The sequence below is a fragment of the Equus quagga genome, chromosome 4 (assembly GCF_021613505.1).
Source record: "Equus quagga isolate Etosha38 chromosome 4, UCLA_HA_Equagga_1.0, whole genome shotgun sequence".
NCBI classification, from domain to species: domain Eukaryota; kingdom Metazoa; phylum Chordata; class Mammalia; order Perissodactyla; family Equidae; genus Equus; species Equus quagga.
In genome coordinates, this window is record NC_060270.1 from 116,631,052 (window position 1) to 116,650,330 (window position 19,279).

Consider the following 19,279-nt stretch of genomic DNA (forward strand, 5'->3'; position numbering starts at 1 on the left):
CTTTTATGAATTGGAATTAAATCAGTGTTACTAATTGATCTACCAGTGAAAGCAATTTAAAAAACTTAAAACATATATTCAGACAGAAAAAGAAGCATTTTACATTTCAAGAGGGACTCAATTCTTTTCAAAAGGTGTCATTCTGTCTTTCCATTTTTAACTTTTTAATCAATAACAGAAATATATTTAGAATAGGAAATTGATGACTTCTCTATAGTTTTTATTTACAAAAGAAACACATACTATCAATAATTGCAAAGTATTAAATGTAAGAATTCAATAAAAATGTATTTTCAAAATTATTTCTACCCAGTGATTAGAAGTAATAACTTAGCAGGCTTTCAGGAAATATAGTGCTTTAAAATTATTTAATAATCAGTTTTAAGGGCCTTGTAAAACACATTGCATTGCACATTGCATGAGCCATGAAGCACAAATATATCTTAAAATAATTAAGGATAGAATTCTCTCCCAATCGTTTATTGTTTTTTTTAAAGTACTTATAAAATACACTGTAAATTGTTACCCAGATTTAAAAGTTTTGCTTTACAGAACATCTTGCTTCTTGTTTTTAAGACACTTCACAAGGAAAAACCAAGGTCACAACTTGCATTTTGGAGTCCTACAGGTTTTTCCATTTTTCTTCCCTCTTTGGCTGAATTTTTTGATAAAAATGAGACACTGGAAATTGTGAAACCTGAATAGATTTTGTCCTTGAGTTTTGCATTTTAGTTGCCCTTGTAATCTTGACTTTCATAAAGCTTGATGGATACTGTTAAGGTTTCAACCAATTTTAAGTTTTCGGGTTTATGATTTTTCTTTGATTGGTTATGTAACCTACAGCTTTCTACTACAGTTGTGTGCCACTGCATAACGACATTTCAGTCAATGAGGGACCACATATATGATGATGGTCCTGTAAGATTAGTACCATATAGCCTAGGTGTGTAGTAGGCTGTACCATCTATGTTTGTGTAAGTACACTCCATGATGTTTCTACAATGACAAAATCATCTGACTGAATTTTCAGAATATATCCCCATCATTAAGCGATGCATGACTGTATTCATTAAAATGGTTTTGCAAATGACTTAAGGCCTGTTACTTTGACAAATAAAAGCCAGGCTTCTTATTCTGCCTGTAATTGAACAATAATTACAGTGTTGATTATCTTTTGTTGGGCCTGCTTAATAAAGCCCTAAGTAGTTTAGTGGGATTTATAGCTTCCAGGATTTGAACAAGAGGTCATAGAGGCCTTTACTTTTTGCCAGCTGACCTTTTGTTTGAGTTTAAATTAACCTAACAGCGCTACTTTTTATATCTGCTCTCAGAAGTCAGGCCTGCACAGTACACTATATAGATCCCTACAGCTGTCTAACTAATGACGCTATTTTAATTCTTTTATTAAAATTTTATTTAAATATCTAGGTGATTTAGACTAAGTGGAGTTAATCACTGCAAACACAGGAATGTAAATGACAGAACAGTTAGATCAGTGACATGCTTTAATGAATATTAAACTGCTCTCTGCAAACTCTTAGAAATATTGGTTGTTGAAGATGAGACGACTTTTTTTCTATGCACCTTTCTGATACTCTTTTTTCTCCCAGTTTTATTGAGAAATAATAGACATACATCACTGTATAAGTTTCAGGCATACAGCATAATGATTTGATTTACATATATTGTGAAATGATTACCCCAGTAGGTTCATCTAACACCCATCTTCTCATATAGATACAATAAAAAGAAAAGAAAGGAAAAAAAAATTTCTCCTTGTGATGAAAACTCTTAGGATTTACTCTCTTTACAACTTTCCTACATATCATAGAGCAGTGTTAGCTATAGTCATCTTGTTGTACACTATATTACTTATTTATCTTATACTATTTATTTGTACTTATTTATCTTATAATTAGAAGTTTGTATCTTTTGACCACCTTCCTCCAATTCCTCCCGCCCCCCACCCTCCACCTCTGGTAACCACAAGTCCAATCTCTTTTTCTGTAAATTTGGTTGGGTTTCTTTTAGATTCCACATATAAATGAGATCATACAGTGTTTGTCTTTCTCTGTCTGACTTATTTCACTTAGCATAATGCCTTCAAGGTCTATCCATGTTGTTGCAAATGGTAGGTTTTCCTCATTTTTTATGGCTGAATAATATTCCATTGTGTATGTGTGTGTGTGTGCGCGCGCGCGCGTGTGTGGGTGGGTGGGTGTGTCACAACTTCTTTATCCATTCATCCATTGATGTACACCTAGGTTGTTTCCATGTCTTGACTACTGTAAATAATGCTGCTGTGAACATGCAGGTGCAGATATCTTTTCAATAGAGAAAGGAAGTCTCTTCAATAAATGGTGTTGGGAAAACTGGATAGCCACATGCAAAAGAATGAAAGTATACTATTATCTTATACCACACACAAAAAATAACTCAAAATGGATTAAAGACTTGAGTGTAAGAACTGAAACCCTAAACTCCTAGAAGAAAAAATAGGCAGCATGCTCTTTGACATCAGTCTTAGCAGTATCTTTTTGAATACCATGTCTCCTCAGGCAAGGGAAACAAAAGAAAAAATAAACAAATGGCACTACATCAAAGTAAAAAGCTTCTGCACGGCAAAGGAAACCATCAATAAAATGAAAAGACAACCTACCAATTAGGAGAAAATATTTGAAAATTATATATCAAATAAGGGGTTAATATCCAAAATACATAAAGAACTCATACAACAACAAAAAAACAAACAACCCAAGCAAAAAATGGGCAGAGGATATGAACAGATATTTTTCCAACACATATATAAATATGGCCAATACATATGAAAAGATGTTCAATGTCACTAATTATTAGGGAAATGAAAATCAAAACTACAATAAAATATGATCTCACGCCTATCAGAATGGCTATTACTAAAAAGACAAGAAACAAGTGCTGGAGAGGATGTGGAGAAAAAGAAACCCTTGTACACTGCTGGTGGGAATGTAAATTGGTGCAGCCACTATAGAAAACAATATGGAGGACCCCCAAAAAATTAAAAATAGAAATACCATATGATCCAGCTATTCTATTTGTGAGTATTTATCCAAAGAACATGAAAACACTAAATCAAAAAGATGTATGCACCTCTATGTTCATTGCAGCATTATTCACAATAGCCAAGACTTGGAAGTAACCCAAGCGACCATCAACAGAAGAACGGATAAAGAAGACATGGTATATATACATAATGGAATACTACTCAGCCATAAAAAAAGATGAAATCTTGCCATTTGCGACATTAAAGATGGACCTTGAGGGTATTGTGCTAAGTGAAATAAGTCAGACAGAGAAAGACCATTACCATATGACTTCACTCACACATGCAAGATAAACAAACAAACACAGAGATATAGAGAAAAGATTGGTGGTTACCAGAAGGGAAGGGGGTGGGGAGGGGGCAAAATGGGTAAAGGGGCACATGAGTATGGTGACAGATGGCAACTAGACTTTTGGTGGTGAACACAATGCATTCTATACAGAACTTGAAATATAATGAGGTACACCTGAAATTTGTATAATGTTATAAACCAATATGACTGCAATTAAAAAAAGGCAAAAAAAATACAAACAGAATTCAATGTAAAATAAAATTGGAAAAATATTTTTAAACACTTATGGCTGACAAAGCATTAAATCTTTAACATACAGAATTCTTAAAAATCAATGAGAAAAAATGAGCAATGGATAGGAAGAGCAATTACCAAAAGAAAAAATTTTCATGGGCTATAAATACGTGAAAACTATCAAATTACAATGGTTGTAGCTTTTGCTATAAAACTGGCAAAGATTAAAAATTTAAGATGTTAAGATACTTGACTTTATTGAAAATTTTTGTGAAAGTCTACTTTTATACGTTGCTGATGAAAATACAAATTAGTACAATATATACGGAGGACAATTTAGCAATAAGTGACAAAAACCTTCAAAATTTTAATACTCTTCAATACCGTAATTTCATCTCTAGTAATTTATGATAAGAAAAATTGAAAAATACCTAAATATTTGACAGGAAATTGATTATATTATGGTATATCCACATTACCACTAAAAAAGCATTGTAGGTTATTATTATACAAGTTATAAGTCATTTTATTATGACATGAGGAAATGATATGAAAAAAAGAAGTTTAGGGGTCAGGCTGGTGGCATAGTGGTGAGGTTTGCGTGCTCTACTTTGGCAGCCCAGGGTTCATGGGTTCAGATCCCAGGCATGAACCTACACACCACTTATCAAGCCATGCTGTGGCAGTGTCCCACATACAAAATAGAGGAAGACTGACACAGATGTTGACTCAGTGACAATCTTCCTCAAGCAAAAAGAGGAAGATTGGCAACACATATCTGCTCAGGGCCAATCTTCCTCACCAAAAAAAAAAAAAAGAAGAAGTTGAGAAAGCAGCACTAATTAGCATAGTTACTTGAGGTGATGGGATTATATCCAGCACTATAGCTTCAAAAATGCCCTCCAAAAAGACAGAAGTCATTATACTATTGGATTGTCAGTAAAATAGATAGCCAAGATATAGCAAATGACTGCCAAGATGGAGACAGGTCACTCTTAATAAATAATAAAAATATGTGAAAAATAGACAGCATAGCATTCTATACTTTCAGCAGGATACAGCAGCAGTCTAAATGGCCCTGTTATTTTTTAAGCCATTATCACCCTGGCTATAAAACTCTTCACCATAAAAATTAAGTCCAATTGAAATGCTATACCAGTGCCAAAGGAATTTGATATTTCCTGAAAATCACAGAGAACTAAGAACAAAAAGATTGCCAAGCTACTACAGTTGGGCAACATTCTGATATGTGAAATGGATGGATTTTTCAACTCTCTCAGACTCTCACCCTCTCCACATTTAATTGCTAAACATCACAGTATCTTATGTGGCATAGATATAATGCTGGAAAACATCCTGACTTTCCAAAAGGATGAATACTAGAAACCAAAAACTAGTAGCCTGATATTGGTTCCTAAAATAAAATTCTCAACAAACTATTAAATCAGTAGATGTAAGTCTGGAAGAAAAGGATAAGAACAAATCTTCCAGCCACAAGTGTGTGTTCAACCACTGAAAGCCCAGGTTGGAAAAAATCAGGTCCCATCCATTGGGAAGAGGACTTGGAAGCAGCATGTCACTACTTCCCACCAACCTTCCAGGTGGATCTGGAGCTGGTGGTTTCCATACACATTCCCTTCCCCACTATAAGCCACTGTGTCCCTGAAGCCCTTCTTTCCAGTCCCTAGGCCAGGCTCTCCATTTCTCTGGTGCTCACCCCAGCTTGACTGCAAATAAGCAGCAGTGCTGAGAGTACTTGGACTCCATCTAGAAGTTATACGGCCTTGTGCTCCACAAAACAATGGAGACACAAATTTCCAGCCCTCCAATTTGAGAGGAAGAGTGATACATAAACCTGAAGGTGTCAACACGTGGTTAAGTCTTTCAGAGGATTGTTTCCATCAGCAGGAATCATTTGTAAATGATCTGGATAGACACAGGGATTGTCTCGGCACTCAGGGTACCTTTTCCAGTATGAAGCACCAAATGCTTTCTAAGAAATGCTTGCATACCTTGGAGAACTGAGTCAGCCTGGCTTTTGGCAGCCTCATCTAAGTTATTTCACCTTGGATAGGTTGGTTAGCCCCTCCTGGAACTGGTCTCCTGCCTACTGCCTTGTTCCAGATATTTCCTTGGCCAGCTGGCAAAACGCTGCAGTAGCCTTTTTACAAACTAGATCCAGCCCTTGGCAGAGCCAGCCAATTACACCATTCATTGTATTTTCAGGGCTGGGTTCTGCTGGGTTAGGAAAATTGGACATACCAGCTGGCACTCACTCTCATAGAAGCAACATAGTCAGGAACAATTCCATAAATCTCAGTTCATGTCTGAGATATTTTAATAAAATGAGCAATCAATTAAACCAACAACAATTTTTTCCTAGTTTAGGATCTGCATAGGATAAAACAACAAAAGCAAAAAGCACAACAAACCCTGGGCTGCTCAAATCTACAAGACTCCCACATGCTTCTTTATACAGAGCTATAACAGAATTCCAATAATATCTATGGAAACTCCAAGTTTAAAACTTCAGTGCCCTGTCCCTTTACCTTACTTAAAAAGAAAGATTATCTCACGGGTATCATTGGGTATTGTCCCCTCCACCATAATCCACCCACCAACATGTGCATATACAAGTACATCTGATACATCTGTCTACACACTATACCCAACGACAGGACACTTCATATTATTGGTCAAGTTGACATTGAGCATTTACAAAAATCGACTAAAAGCTGGGTCATCAAGTCAGCCAATTTGAAATCACCACGTCAAATAACTGGTATCACGCAGAACATATCATTTAACCCCAATGTACTGTAGTTAGAAACAATAAAAAAGTGTAACTAAAGAAACAAAATATTTGAAAATTTAAAATACATTTCTGAACAACCTGTCAATCAAAAAAATCAAAATTGAAATTATAAACTATTTAGAAGAATACCAAGATGATTACATAAATATTATGTACCAAAACTATAGGACACAATTAAAGAGGTTCTTAAAGGTTAGTCTTAAGTGCTTGCATTAGAAAAGAAAGAAAAGCTCAACTTAATAAAGTGATCACCCAACCATAAGGAATTAGAAAAAAATAACAGTAAAATAAACTCAGGAAGATGAGAGAAAATAATAAAAATAAGAGCAGAAGTTAATGAAAAAGAAAATAAACATATAATGTAGAGGATCACAAAGGTCAAAAAAGTAATAAAATATACAAATCTCTAGAGAGAATAATCAAGGGGAAAAAAGAGAGAGGCATTAAAATTTTTAAACCAGGAATAAAAAGGGGGCAAAGCTATAGTTGCTTCAGAGATTAAACAGATAAGATGTTATGAACGACTTTGTGCCTATAAATTTGAAAACTTAGATGAAATAAACAGATATGTACAGGTTAAAAAGAAAGTCTTTAAAACACGCAGAACATGGAGAGTCCTATAGGCTTTAACGAAATTGAATCAGTAGTTTAAAATAGTCCCATTAAACACACACACATACACATACACACATAGGCACTGGATGGATATCTCAGCTATTTTACCAAACATTCAAACATTGGGAAATTCTAATCTTACACAAACTATTTCACACAATGGAAAAAGATCCATTTGTGATATAACTTTGCTTTCAAAATCAGACAAGGATATTATAAGAAAAGAAAAATAGAGATCAATCTCATTTATAATAAACATTTTTATAAAATAAGTCAGACAATATATAAAAAGGCTAATTTATTATGACCAAGTTGGTGTATCCTAGGAATTCTAGATTGGTTTATCAAGAGAAGATCAATTAAAGTAATTCACCACATTAACAGTTTAAGGTGAAAAAATCATATCTTAATAGAGACAGAAAAAATTAGATAAAATTCTACATCCATTTGTGATTAAAAAAATAAAAGCAACAACCTCCTTAGCAAACTGGGAATAGATGGCTCTTTTTTTTTTTTTTAAGAAATCATGTCATATTTTAAGTGATAGTCCTTTTTCCCCTTGGGGAAGGAAGGTGCTTTCTTAACCCAATAAAGGGCGCTTCACAAACCCACAGAAAGCTCATACCTAACAACAAAACTTTGAAAGCGTCCTCCATAAGATCAAGTTCAAGATAAGGATTACTGTTTTTATCAATCTTATTTTACATTGTACTGGAGGTCCTTGCACAGTAAAGCATGAAACATAAATAAAGGTAAAGAATTGGAAAGAGAGAAATAAAACTTTCATTATTTGCAGATGATATGACTGCTCACATGGAAAATTAAAAAAAAAAAAGCTTAACACATAGTGGCTATTTAATAAATGTTTGTTCAGGAAAATAAGCAACAAAATAGTTGTGAGGATTAAGTGAAATAACCTATGTTGACTATTTGGCACAGAGTAGGAACTTAGTAAATACTAATTTCCTTTCCCTTAAAATTTACTTTTAGGTTTCTATGTCACATGGGAAAAGGATTTTTATTCACTTTTTTTTTTTTTGGTGAGGAAGATTGGCCCTGAGCTGCCATCTGTTGCCAATCTTCCTCTTTTTGACTGAAGAAGATTGTTGCTGAGCTAACACCTGTGCCAATCTTCCTCCATCTTTGTATGTGCTATGTGGCCACAGCACGGCTTGATGAGTGATGTGTAGGTCCATGCCCAGGATCTGAAACTGCGAACCCTGAGCCACTGAAGTGGAGTGCCTGAACTCAATCACCACACCACCAGGCCAACCCCAGGGGAAAAGGATTTTTAAAAAGTAAAAACTCAAATTAATAAGATGGATGTTAGAACCAAAATCAATACACAAAAATAAATTGCATTTCTAGATACAGACAACAATTGGCTAAAAATGTAAATTTTTAAAAGATACAATTTAAAATAGAAATAAGCATTTTTAAATATCTAGGATAAAATAAAGAATGGGTAAGACTTCTATAGAGAAAACAAAAATTTTATTGAAAAACATTAAAGAAGATTAAGTAAATAGGAAGATCCATCATATTATTTGGTAAGAAAACTGAATATTATAAAGCATATCATAGTTCTCTCCAAATTGATCTACAACTTCAGCACAATTCCAATAGAAATTCTATCAGAATGTGCATGTGCATGTCAAACTCAACAAGCTGATTACAAAATTTATTTGAAAGAATAAAGAGTCAACAAAAGCCAAGAGAGTCCTGAAGAAGAACAAAGTGTGTGGTGGGGTTGGGAGATTCTCCCTAGTAGCTATCAAAACTTATTATAAACTACGGAAATTAAGGCTGTGTGATATTGGTGCAGACCAAATCTGCAGCCCAAAGAAAGACCAAATAGACCAAAGAAAGAATAGAGAGCCTAGTAACAAACACATGTTTATATGGAAAATGGATTTAAGACAAAGCAGACATTACAGATCATGAGAAAAGACGAACTAGTCAATAAATAACACTAGGTGAACTGTTTATCCAAATAGGAAAAAAAAAGAAGCCGTATTCCTATCTCACACTCTAACACAAAAATGAAGTGTAATTAGATTAAATACTTGCTATCAAACACCAAATTATAAAATTTTCCAAAGACAATATAGAATATTTTTCTTTATAACCTCTTGTTTCTTAAACAAGAAGCAAAGAATGCAAAATTTAATAACAATATCAATAAATTAAATTGCATTAAGCTCACCATTAAGAATGAAAAGCAAGCCATAGAGAAGAAGATATTAACAATAAATATAACCAATAAGGGGGTTAGTGTTCACAATATATCCATGTAAAGATCTCTTAAAAGTCTATAAGAAAAAGGCAAACAGTAGGAGAAATGGGCAACTGACATGAACAAGAATTTCATAGAATAGGAAACACAAATAACACAAACATATGAAAAGATGATTGAGGAGATGTTCACAGGGTTCACCATGGAGCATGTGCATGTCTTCCTATCCACTGTGAGTAACTTCTTCTTTTCCTGCCTGGAGGTAAATGAGGGCCATGGACCAAGTGGCTATAGGGAGAGTGGTTCAGCAGGGAAAGCCATAGTTTGTGCCTGGTGGCCATGGTGTTGCTGGCCCAATACATATTCACCTTGAAGACAGCCAGTAGAAAATCAAGATCAGGAGTTCTTGTCAAGATGGCGCTGTTAGCAGACATTGAACTCGCCTCCTCCCACGAACACAACCAGGTTACAACAATTTTGGGAAGAATCACCCAGGATTGAAAACTGAAAACTGGATAAAAAGAACCCCCACGACAAGGGACAGTCCTGACGAAAGCAGAAGAGGCAGTAACTCCGGCCAGAGAGGAAAAAAGCCACCTTTGGGAGCAGCAGAGCTTCTCAGCTGGCCAGGCGGGAGCCAACCTAAGGTATGCAGCCCTCCCTGGAGGAGTGAGGTCCGAAGCAGGGGCAATAGTGCTATAACCATCCTTCGGACTCAGCCCAACTGAGAGCGGGATCTTACTATCTAGCTTTGCTGGCTATTAACTGCAGCGAGGATGCCCCAGAAAAGCTATCGGTCGAAAGCCGAAAAGATCCGGGTCTTAAAGGGCCCACCTTTAAGCACAAACTCACTCATTGCAGCAACGTAAAATCACCAGAGAGAAGGCTGACTGTCCTTTGATGGAACAAGACTCACCTGGTGGGCTCTGGGTGCATCTTGGTGAGAGGAGGATCCTCTCCTGAGACTGAGACATTGGTGGGGGTCGTTGTTCTGAGCTGGTCCAGGCGTGCTGATACGGACACTGGTGGGGACCATTGAGGTGCATCACTTAGGCTGTTAGCCCAGGGGTCTGCCACACCCACTAGAGCACAGATTTAATCCAGCTCAGCCAGGGCAGGCAACCCGCCCTAGGGACTGGCCCCACCTAACAGCAAACCCTCAGGCTACTTTTCAGCCTGCATTGACTGAGTGCCTTAATCCTCTACAGGCAGGCAAGGGTGTCTGCCTCTGTGGGGCAGGGCTTGTGTGAGGACCAGGTGAACTGTGGGGGGCATTGGGGCAGAGGTGGGGGCCTCTGCGGTGTGGTGGTGGGGTACGCTCCAGGGGGTTGAGAAGTGTGCACGGACCAGGACTGTGTTGACAGTGTATGTGGTCCAGAGAGGGGTGAGACTTATCAGAGGCAGAAGACTTGCGCTTCACAAATAGCCATAAAAAGGATCAGCCCCACCTTCCAAAGCCTGAAACAGCTGAGTGCCTCCATGCCAAGGGCCACCTCCACTCAGCTGCACTTCTAAGAGAACTGACATCAGCCTTGTTGGCCTCAGGCCTATCACAACTGTATGCCCCTGAGCCTAGCAACCACCTACACTGGGTACCAACCCAATTAAGAGGACACCTGCAATAAGAGTGTGCTAATAGACTTTGTAGCCAACAGTGCTGAGGCCCCTCCAAACCGGATTTACAAACAGCTGGCCAGGGAAGGAAAGATCAGACTCCCTGGGTACCTGCAGTGGGAGCAGCCCTGCCACAGCAGAAGAACACAAGTAGCCCACAAAGGGGTCACTCCTGGTTCTTATGGTCTGGTGACGACAGGGAAGCACACTGCTGGGCCTCATAAGGCATCTCATACATAAGACCACTTCTCCAAGATCAGGAGACATAGCCGACTCACCTAGTACAAAGAAAATAGCACAGAGAAAGAGGCATAATGGGGAGGCAAAGGAATACTTTCCAAGCAAGAGAACACTACAAAACACCAGAAAGAGAACTAAGTGAAACAGAAACTAGCGACCTCCTTGAAAAGGAATTCAAACAAAATATAATGAGGATGCTCACAGATATGCAGAGAAGAATAGATGAACACAGTGAGCACATCAGCAAAGAATTGGAAGATATAAAAAAGAACCAATCAGAAATGAAGAATACAATACTTGAAATGAGAAATTCACTAGAGGGACTCAATAGCAGAGTAGAGGAAGCAGAAGAACGGATCAGCGAGCTAGATGAAAGATTAGAGGAAATCACCCAAGCAGAACAGAAAAGAGAAAAAAGAATTAGACAGAATGAGAACAGTGTAAGGGAACTCTGGGACAATATCAAGTGTGCTAACATTTGGATTATAGGAGTCCCAGAAGGAGAAGAGAGAGACAAAGGGGCAGAAAATTTATTTGTTGAAATAATAGAGGAAAATTTTCGTCACCTGAGGAAGGAAACAGACATCCAAGTTCAGGAAGAACAGAGAGCTCCAAACAAGAGAAGCCCAAAGAGGCCCACACCAAGACATATTATAATCAAAATGTCTAAAATTAAAGACAAAGAGAGAATCCCAAAAGCAGCAAGAGAAAGGCTACAAGTGACATATAATGGGAAGCCCATCAGGCTGTCAGCAGACTTCTCAGTCGAGACCCTACAGGCGAGAAGAGAATGGCATGACATATTTGAAGTGCTAAAAGGAAAAAACCTACAACCAAGAATACTCTATCCATCAAGGCTGTCATTCAGAATGGAAGGAGAGAGAAAGAGCTTCCCAGACAAGCAAAAATTAAAGGAGTTTATCACTAAGAATCCAGTTCTACAAGAAATGCTGAAGGGACTTATTTAAGTGGGAAAGTAATGACCACAAATAGAGATAAAAGAAAAAAAATTATCAAAAAAACCCAAACAACAATAAGAAAAAACAGGCAATAAAATCACTCGTAAGGTAAAAGTATAGTAAAGGCAGCAGATCAACTACCTGTGAAGGTAATATGAAGGGTAAAAGACAATGTACTAAAATTACCTATTTCAATGATAAGAGGGTAATGTATATACACACACTAAACAAAAGGCTATATATGATGTGAAAAACATATAATGTGGAAGGAGGGGAGTGAAAAAGTAGCACTTTTAGAAAGAGGTCAAGCTAAAGAGTCTATCTTCTCAACATAGACTGTTATATGCATAGCATATTAAATAGGATCCTCATGGTAACCACAAACCAGAAACCTATAACAAGCAGGAAAAAAAGTAAGACAAAAGAAATCAAACATATTACTAAAGATAGCCATCAAACCACAAGTGAAGAGAGCAAGAGAAAAAGAAAGGAACTGAGAAGAACTACTAAAACAACCCAAAAAAAGAAAAAGTGACAAAATGGCAATAAATACATATTTATCAATAGCTACTTTAAATGTCAATGGATTAAATGCTCCAATCAAATGCCTTAGGATGGCCAACTGGATAAAAAAACAAGATCCATGTATATGCTGCATACAAGAGACACACTTCAGACCTACAGACACTCACAAACTGAAAGTAAAAGGATGGAAAAAGATATTCCATGCAAATGGCAAAGAAAAGAAAGTGGGGGTAGCAATACTTATATCAAACAAAATAGACTTTAAATCAAAAACTGTAATAAGAGACAAAGACGGGCACTACATAATGATAAAGGGAACAAGCCAACAAGAAAATATAACACTTGTAAATATCTACGCACCCAACATAGGAGCACCTAAATATATAAATCAATTATTAACAGACATAAGAGGAGAAATAGACAGTAACACAATAATAGTAGGGGACTTTAACACTCCACTTACACCAATGGATAGATCATCCAAACAGAAGATCAATAAGGAAACACTCGCCTTAAAGGACACATTAGACCAGATGGACTTAGTAGATATATACAGAACATTCCATCCAAAAACCACAGAATACACATTCTTTTCAAATGCCCATGGAACATTCTCCAGGATCGATCACATATTAGGCCACAAAACAAGTCTCAATAAATTTAAGAAGATTGAAATAATACCATGCATCTTTTCTGACCACAAAGGTATGAAACGGGAAATCAACTACAGAAAGAACACCAGAAAAGCCACAAAAATGTGGAGATTGAACAAAACGCTACTGAACAATGATTGGGTCAATGAAAAAATCAAAGAAGAAATAAAAAAATTCCTGGAGACAAATGAAAATGAAAACACGACATGCCAAAATCTGTGGGATACAGCAAAAGCAGTTCTACGAGGAAAGTTTATAGCAATTCAGGCCTACCTCAACAAAGAAAAAAAATCCCAAATAGACAATCTAAAAGTGCACCTAAAGGTACTGGAAAAAGAACAACAAACAAAGCCCAAAATCAGCAGAAGGAAGGAAATAATAAAAATCAGAGCAGAAATAAATGAAATAGAGACTAAAAAAACAATAGAAAAAATTAATGAAACCAAGAGCTGGTTCTTCGAAAAGATAAACAAAATTGACTAACCCTTAGCTAGACTCACCAAGAAAAAAAGAGAGAAGGCTCAAATAAATAAAATCAGAAACGAAAGAGGAGAGATTACAAAAGACACCTCAGAAATATAAAAGATAATAAGAGAATACTATGAAAAGCTATACGCCAACAAATTGGAAAATCTAGAAGAAATGGATAAATTCTTAGAAACATACAACCTCCCAAAACTGGACCAAGAAGATGTAGAAAATTTGAATAGACTGATCACCAGTAAGGAGATCGAAACAGCAATTAAAAACCTCCCAAAAAATAAAAGTCCAGGACCAGATGGCTTCCCTGGTGAATTCTACCAAACATTCAAAGAAGACTTAATGCCTATCCTTGTCAAACTCTTCCAAAAAATTGAAGAGGAGGGGAGGCTTCCTAACTCCTTCTACAAAGCAAACATTATCCTGATACCAAAACCAGACAAGGACAACACAAAAAAAGAAAATTATAGGCCAATATCACTGATGCACATCGATGCAAAAATCCTCAACAAAATACTAGCAAATCGAATACAACAATACATTAAAAAGATCATACATCATGATCAAGTGGGTTTCATTCCGGGGATGCAGGGATGGTTCAACATGCGCAAATCTATCAACGTGATACACCACATTAACAAAATGAAGAATAAAAATCACATGATCATCTCAATAGATGCAGAGAAAGCATTTGACAAGATACAGCATCCATTTATGATAAAAACTCTAAATAAAATGGATATAGAAGGAAAATACCTCAACATAATAAAGGCCATATATGACAAACCCACAGCAAATATCATTCTCAATGGAGAAAAACTGAAAGCTATCCCTCTAAGAACAGGAACCAGACAAGGATGCCCACTGTCACCACTCTTATTTAACATAGTATTGGAAGTCCTAGCCAGAGCAATCAGGCAAGAAAAAGAAATAAAAGGGATCCACATTGGAAAAGAAGAAGTGAAACCATCAGTCTTTGCAGATGAGATGATTTTATATCTAGAAAACCCTAAAGAGTCCACTAAAAAACTTTTAGACATAATAAAGGAATACAGTCAAGTTGTGGGATACAAAATCAATGTACAAAAATCTGTTGCGTTTCTATACACTAACCATGAAGTAGCAGAAAGAGAAATTAAGAATACAATCCCATTTACAATTGCAACAAAAAGAATAAAATACCTAGGAATAAACTTAATGAAAGAGGTGAAAGATCTGTACGCCGAAAACTATAAAACATTGTTGAAAGAAAAAGAAGAAGACACAAAGAAATGGAAAGATATTCCGTGCTCTTGGATTGGAAGAATTAACATTGTTAAAATGTCCATACTTCCTAAAGCAATCTATAGATTCAACGCAATCCCTATCAAAGTTCCAACAACATTTTTTACAGAAATAGAACAAAGAATCCTAAAATTTATATGGAACAACAAAAGACCCCGAATAGCCAAAGGATTCCTGAGAAAAAAGAACAAAGCTGGAGGTATCACACTCCCCTATTTCAAATTATACTACAAAGCCATAGTAACCAAAACAGCATGGTACTGGCACAAAAACAGACACACAGATCAATGGAACAAAATTGAGAGCCCAGAAGTAAACCCACACGTTTACGGACAGCTAATATTCAACAAGAAAGCCAAGAGCATACGATGGAGAAAGGAGAGTCTCTTCAATAAACGGTGTTGGGAAAACTGGACAGCCACATGCAAAAGAATGAAAGTAGACCATTCCCTTACACCATGCACAAAAATCAACTCAAAATGGATTAAAGACTTGAATGTAAGACCCGAAACCATGAGACTTCTAGAAGAAAACATAGGCAGTACGCTCTATGACATTGGTCTGAGCAGCATATTTTCAAGTCCCATGTCCGACTGGGCAAGGGAAACAAAAGAAAAAATGAACAAATGGGACTACATCAAGCTAAAAAGTTTCTGCACAGCAAAGGAAACCATCAACAAAACGAAAAGACAACCTAACAATTGGGAGAAGATATTTGCAAACCACATATCAGATAAGGGGTTAATATCCAAAATATACAAAGAACTCATACAGCTCAACAACAAAAAAACCAACAATCCAATTAGGAAAATGGGCAAAAGATCTGAACAGGGATTTCTCCAAAGAAGAAATAAAGATGGCCAACAGGCATATGAAAAGATGCTCAACATCATTAGCTATCAGGGAAATGCAAATCAAAACTACAATGAGGTATCACCTCACTCCGGTCAGAATGGCTATAATTAACAACACAGGAAACAACAAATGTTGGAGAGGGTGTGGAGAGAAGGGAACCCTTGTCCACTGCTGGTGGCAGTGCAAACTGGTACAGTCACTATGGAAAGCAGTATGGAGTATCCTCAGAAAATTAAGGATAGATCTACCATATGATCCAGCTATTCCACTGCTGGGTATTTATCCAAAGAACTTGAAAACACAAAGGCATAAAGATACTTGCACCCCTATATTCATTGCGGCATTATACACAATAGCCAAGACTTGGAAGCAACCTAGATGCCCATCAAGGGACGAATGGATAAAGAAGATGTGGTATTTATACACGATGGACTACTACTCAGCCACAAGAAATGACGAAATCCAGCCATTTGTGACAACATGGATGGACCTTGAGGGTATTATGCTGAGTGAAATAAGTCAGAGGGAGAAAGTCAAATACCATATGATCTCACTCATAAGTAGAAGACAAAAATGACAAAAAGAAAAAGACACATAGCATTGGAGATTGGACTGGTGGTTACCATTGGGGAAGGCGGGAGGGGGGAGGGCAAAAGGGGTGATTAGGGTCACATGTGAGGGGATGCACTATAATTAGTGTTCGGGTGGTGAACATGATGTAATGTATCCAGAATTTGAAATATGATGTACATCTGAAAAAAATAAAAATTTAAAAAAAAAAAAAGAAAATCAAGATCATTGAGATGAATATTGGATAAATAAGAAATGACTAATCAAGAGTCTGCTGTCCTTGTGAAAATGATGCCAAAATTCCAGAAACATGCAATTCACATCAAGAACCCTACAAGGGTAGAAGAAATTATCTGCGTTGTTGTCAAAGGAGCTGCCATACTTCAGATAATAACAGACTTTTATATGACACTAAGTAGACTTTCCTCCAAAGAAAAAGATGCCCAACATGTCATCATATCATTGACAACTGTAAACTGGTTATAGATAATTGTCAAAAAAAGATATTCAACTAAAGGAAAAATATTATGCTTTTGAAGTTGACCTAGTTTTTACCAGAGAAGAGAATTACCCTTATGTGGTAGAATAGTATACTAAGTCACATAATTTGCTTGTTGAACGCTTTTGTTTTCTTTAAGATTGGCCCTGAGCTAACATCTGCTGCCAATCTTTTTTCTTCTTCTTCTTCTTTGTCTTCATCTTCTTCTCCCCAAAGCCACCCAGTACATAGTTGTATATTTTAGTTGTAAGTCCTCCTAGTTCTACTAGGTGGGATGCCACCTCAGCATAGCCTGATGAGCGGTGCTAGGTCCACGCCCAGGATCCGAACCAGTGAAACCCTGGCCCACTGAAGCGGAGCACGTGAACTTAACCACTTGGCCACAGGGCCAGCCACTATTTAACACTCTATCAAAGTTAAACTTAAAGAAATTATGGAATAATCTGATGTCATGTTCAAGGAAGGATATGAGATTTATTTTATAAGCTCCAACAACACAATATCCCTGTGTTCATATTTTTTGTACTGTATAGGTGAGGTGCTACAAGAGGTTACCTGTCAAGCTAGTGTTATCATCCAAATGTCAAAGTAGTGCCCAGTTTCATAGATTTTGATGGAAATGGGGTTTTCAAACAACATAAAGGGGATTTAATCCACATATTTAACAAAAACAGAATATTTCAATCCACTAAAAGACAATAGCACCATGATTCTGTTGGGAGACTCCCAAGAAGACTTAAGAATGGCAGATGGAGCAGCCAATGTCGAACACATTCAGAAAATTGGGTATCTAAATGAAAGAGTGTAGCCAGCCCTGCTGGCCTAGTGGTTAAGACTCGGCACTCTCACTGCCGCAGCCTGGGTTCATTTCCTAGTCAGGGAACCACACTACCCTTCTGTCAGTTGTCATACTGTGGCATCTGTGATGCTGAAGTCTATGCCACTGGTATTTCATATGCCAGCAGGGTCACCCATGGTGGACAGGTTTCAGTGGAGCTTTCAGACTAAGACAGCCTAGGCAGAAGGACCTGGCCACCCACTTATGAAAAAATTGGCCACGAAAACCCTGTGAATAGCAGTGGAGCATTGTCTGATATAGTGCCAGAAGGTGAGGGTTCAGCTCTACTGTACACAGGGTCACAAAGAATCAGAATCAATTTGACAGCACTAACAACAATAATAATAATAAGTGAATAAGTGAACTTTTAGAAAAGTACAAGGGCTCTTGCAATATTGTTTTAGTACAGTTTAGTACTCATTGGAGGTAGCCAACACTATCCTACACAAGTTTCTATAAATAAGTATTCTTCAGGAACACCTTTCTCCCGTAAACTGATACAAGAACTTCTCATCTGCTCATTTTGCTGAAAGACTGCTATTTTAATGTGCTCTTGCTCTTAAAGTTTTTCCTTTATATCACTTCTGTATTTTTCAATACACTGAATCCATCAGCTGGAAACCCTTTTTTCTCCACCTCTCCCAACACACTCCCCACCATATTTTTAAAACAGGTTAAAAAAAAAACTTGAAGCCAAAATTAGAGAATAACTCCTTACTTTTCCAAAACTGATTTTGTAGTTTAATATTATCATGCACTTTTTGAGGAATCTTTTTATACTGGGAAAGTTTATATAAAACTTTCAAAAAGTAGTTTCAGGAAATGGTCAAATAATGTGCATGATTTTAAGTGTTGCTGTTTTCATAATTTGGGTAAATCACGCTGGTGGTATCAGCATCTCTGAAAAACAAAGGGTGGGGATGATTGATGGACCTCTTTAGTGACCAGGAAAATAAAAATTAAAACCACAATGAGATACAACTTTCAACACACCAGACTGGCAAAAACTAAAAAATCTGATAATATCAAATCTTAGCAAGAATGTGGAGCAACAGAAACCAACACACATTGCTAGAGGGAGTGAAAATACTGCGCCCTCCTTTGGAAAACAGATTGTCATTTAAATTTGACATGTGCATAAGCTATGGACCCAAAAATTCTACTTCTACATATGTACTCCAAAAAAACTCCTACACAAGTACATTCGTCTCCTATTGCTGCGATAACAAATTACCACAAATTTAGTGGCTTTAAACATGAATTCATCCTCACAGTTTGGGAGGTCGGAAATCCCAAATCAAGGTCAGCAGGGTTGCATTCCTTCTGGAGGCTGTAGGAAAGAATTCACTCCCTTGCCTTGTCTAGCTTCTGTAGGCCTTCTGCATTCCTTTGCTCATGGCCCAATCCTCCATCTTCAAATGCACTTCAAAGCAGTGCAGCATCTCCCTATGTCTCTCTTGAACTCTGACCCTCCTACCTCCCTTTTAT

The 19,279-nt window shown here is 37.0% G+C and overlaps 1 protein-coding gene and 1 pseudogene across 1 annotated transcript in view; one reads left to right on the plus strand and one right to left on the minus strand.

Annotated features, from left to right (window-relative positions):
- PDE11A (phosphodiesterase 11A) overlaps positions 1–19,279 on the minus strand; it is a 385,868-nt gene that overhangs the window by 339,192 nt on the left and 27,397 nt on the right. The window lies entirely within an intron of this gene.
- Positions 9,550–18,250, plus strand: LOC124238745 (cytosolic 5'-nucleotidase 3A-like; annotated as a pseudogene).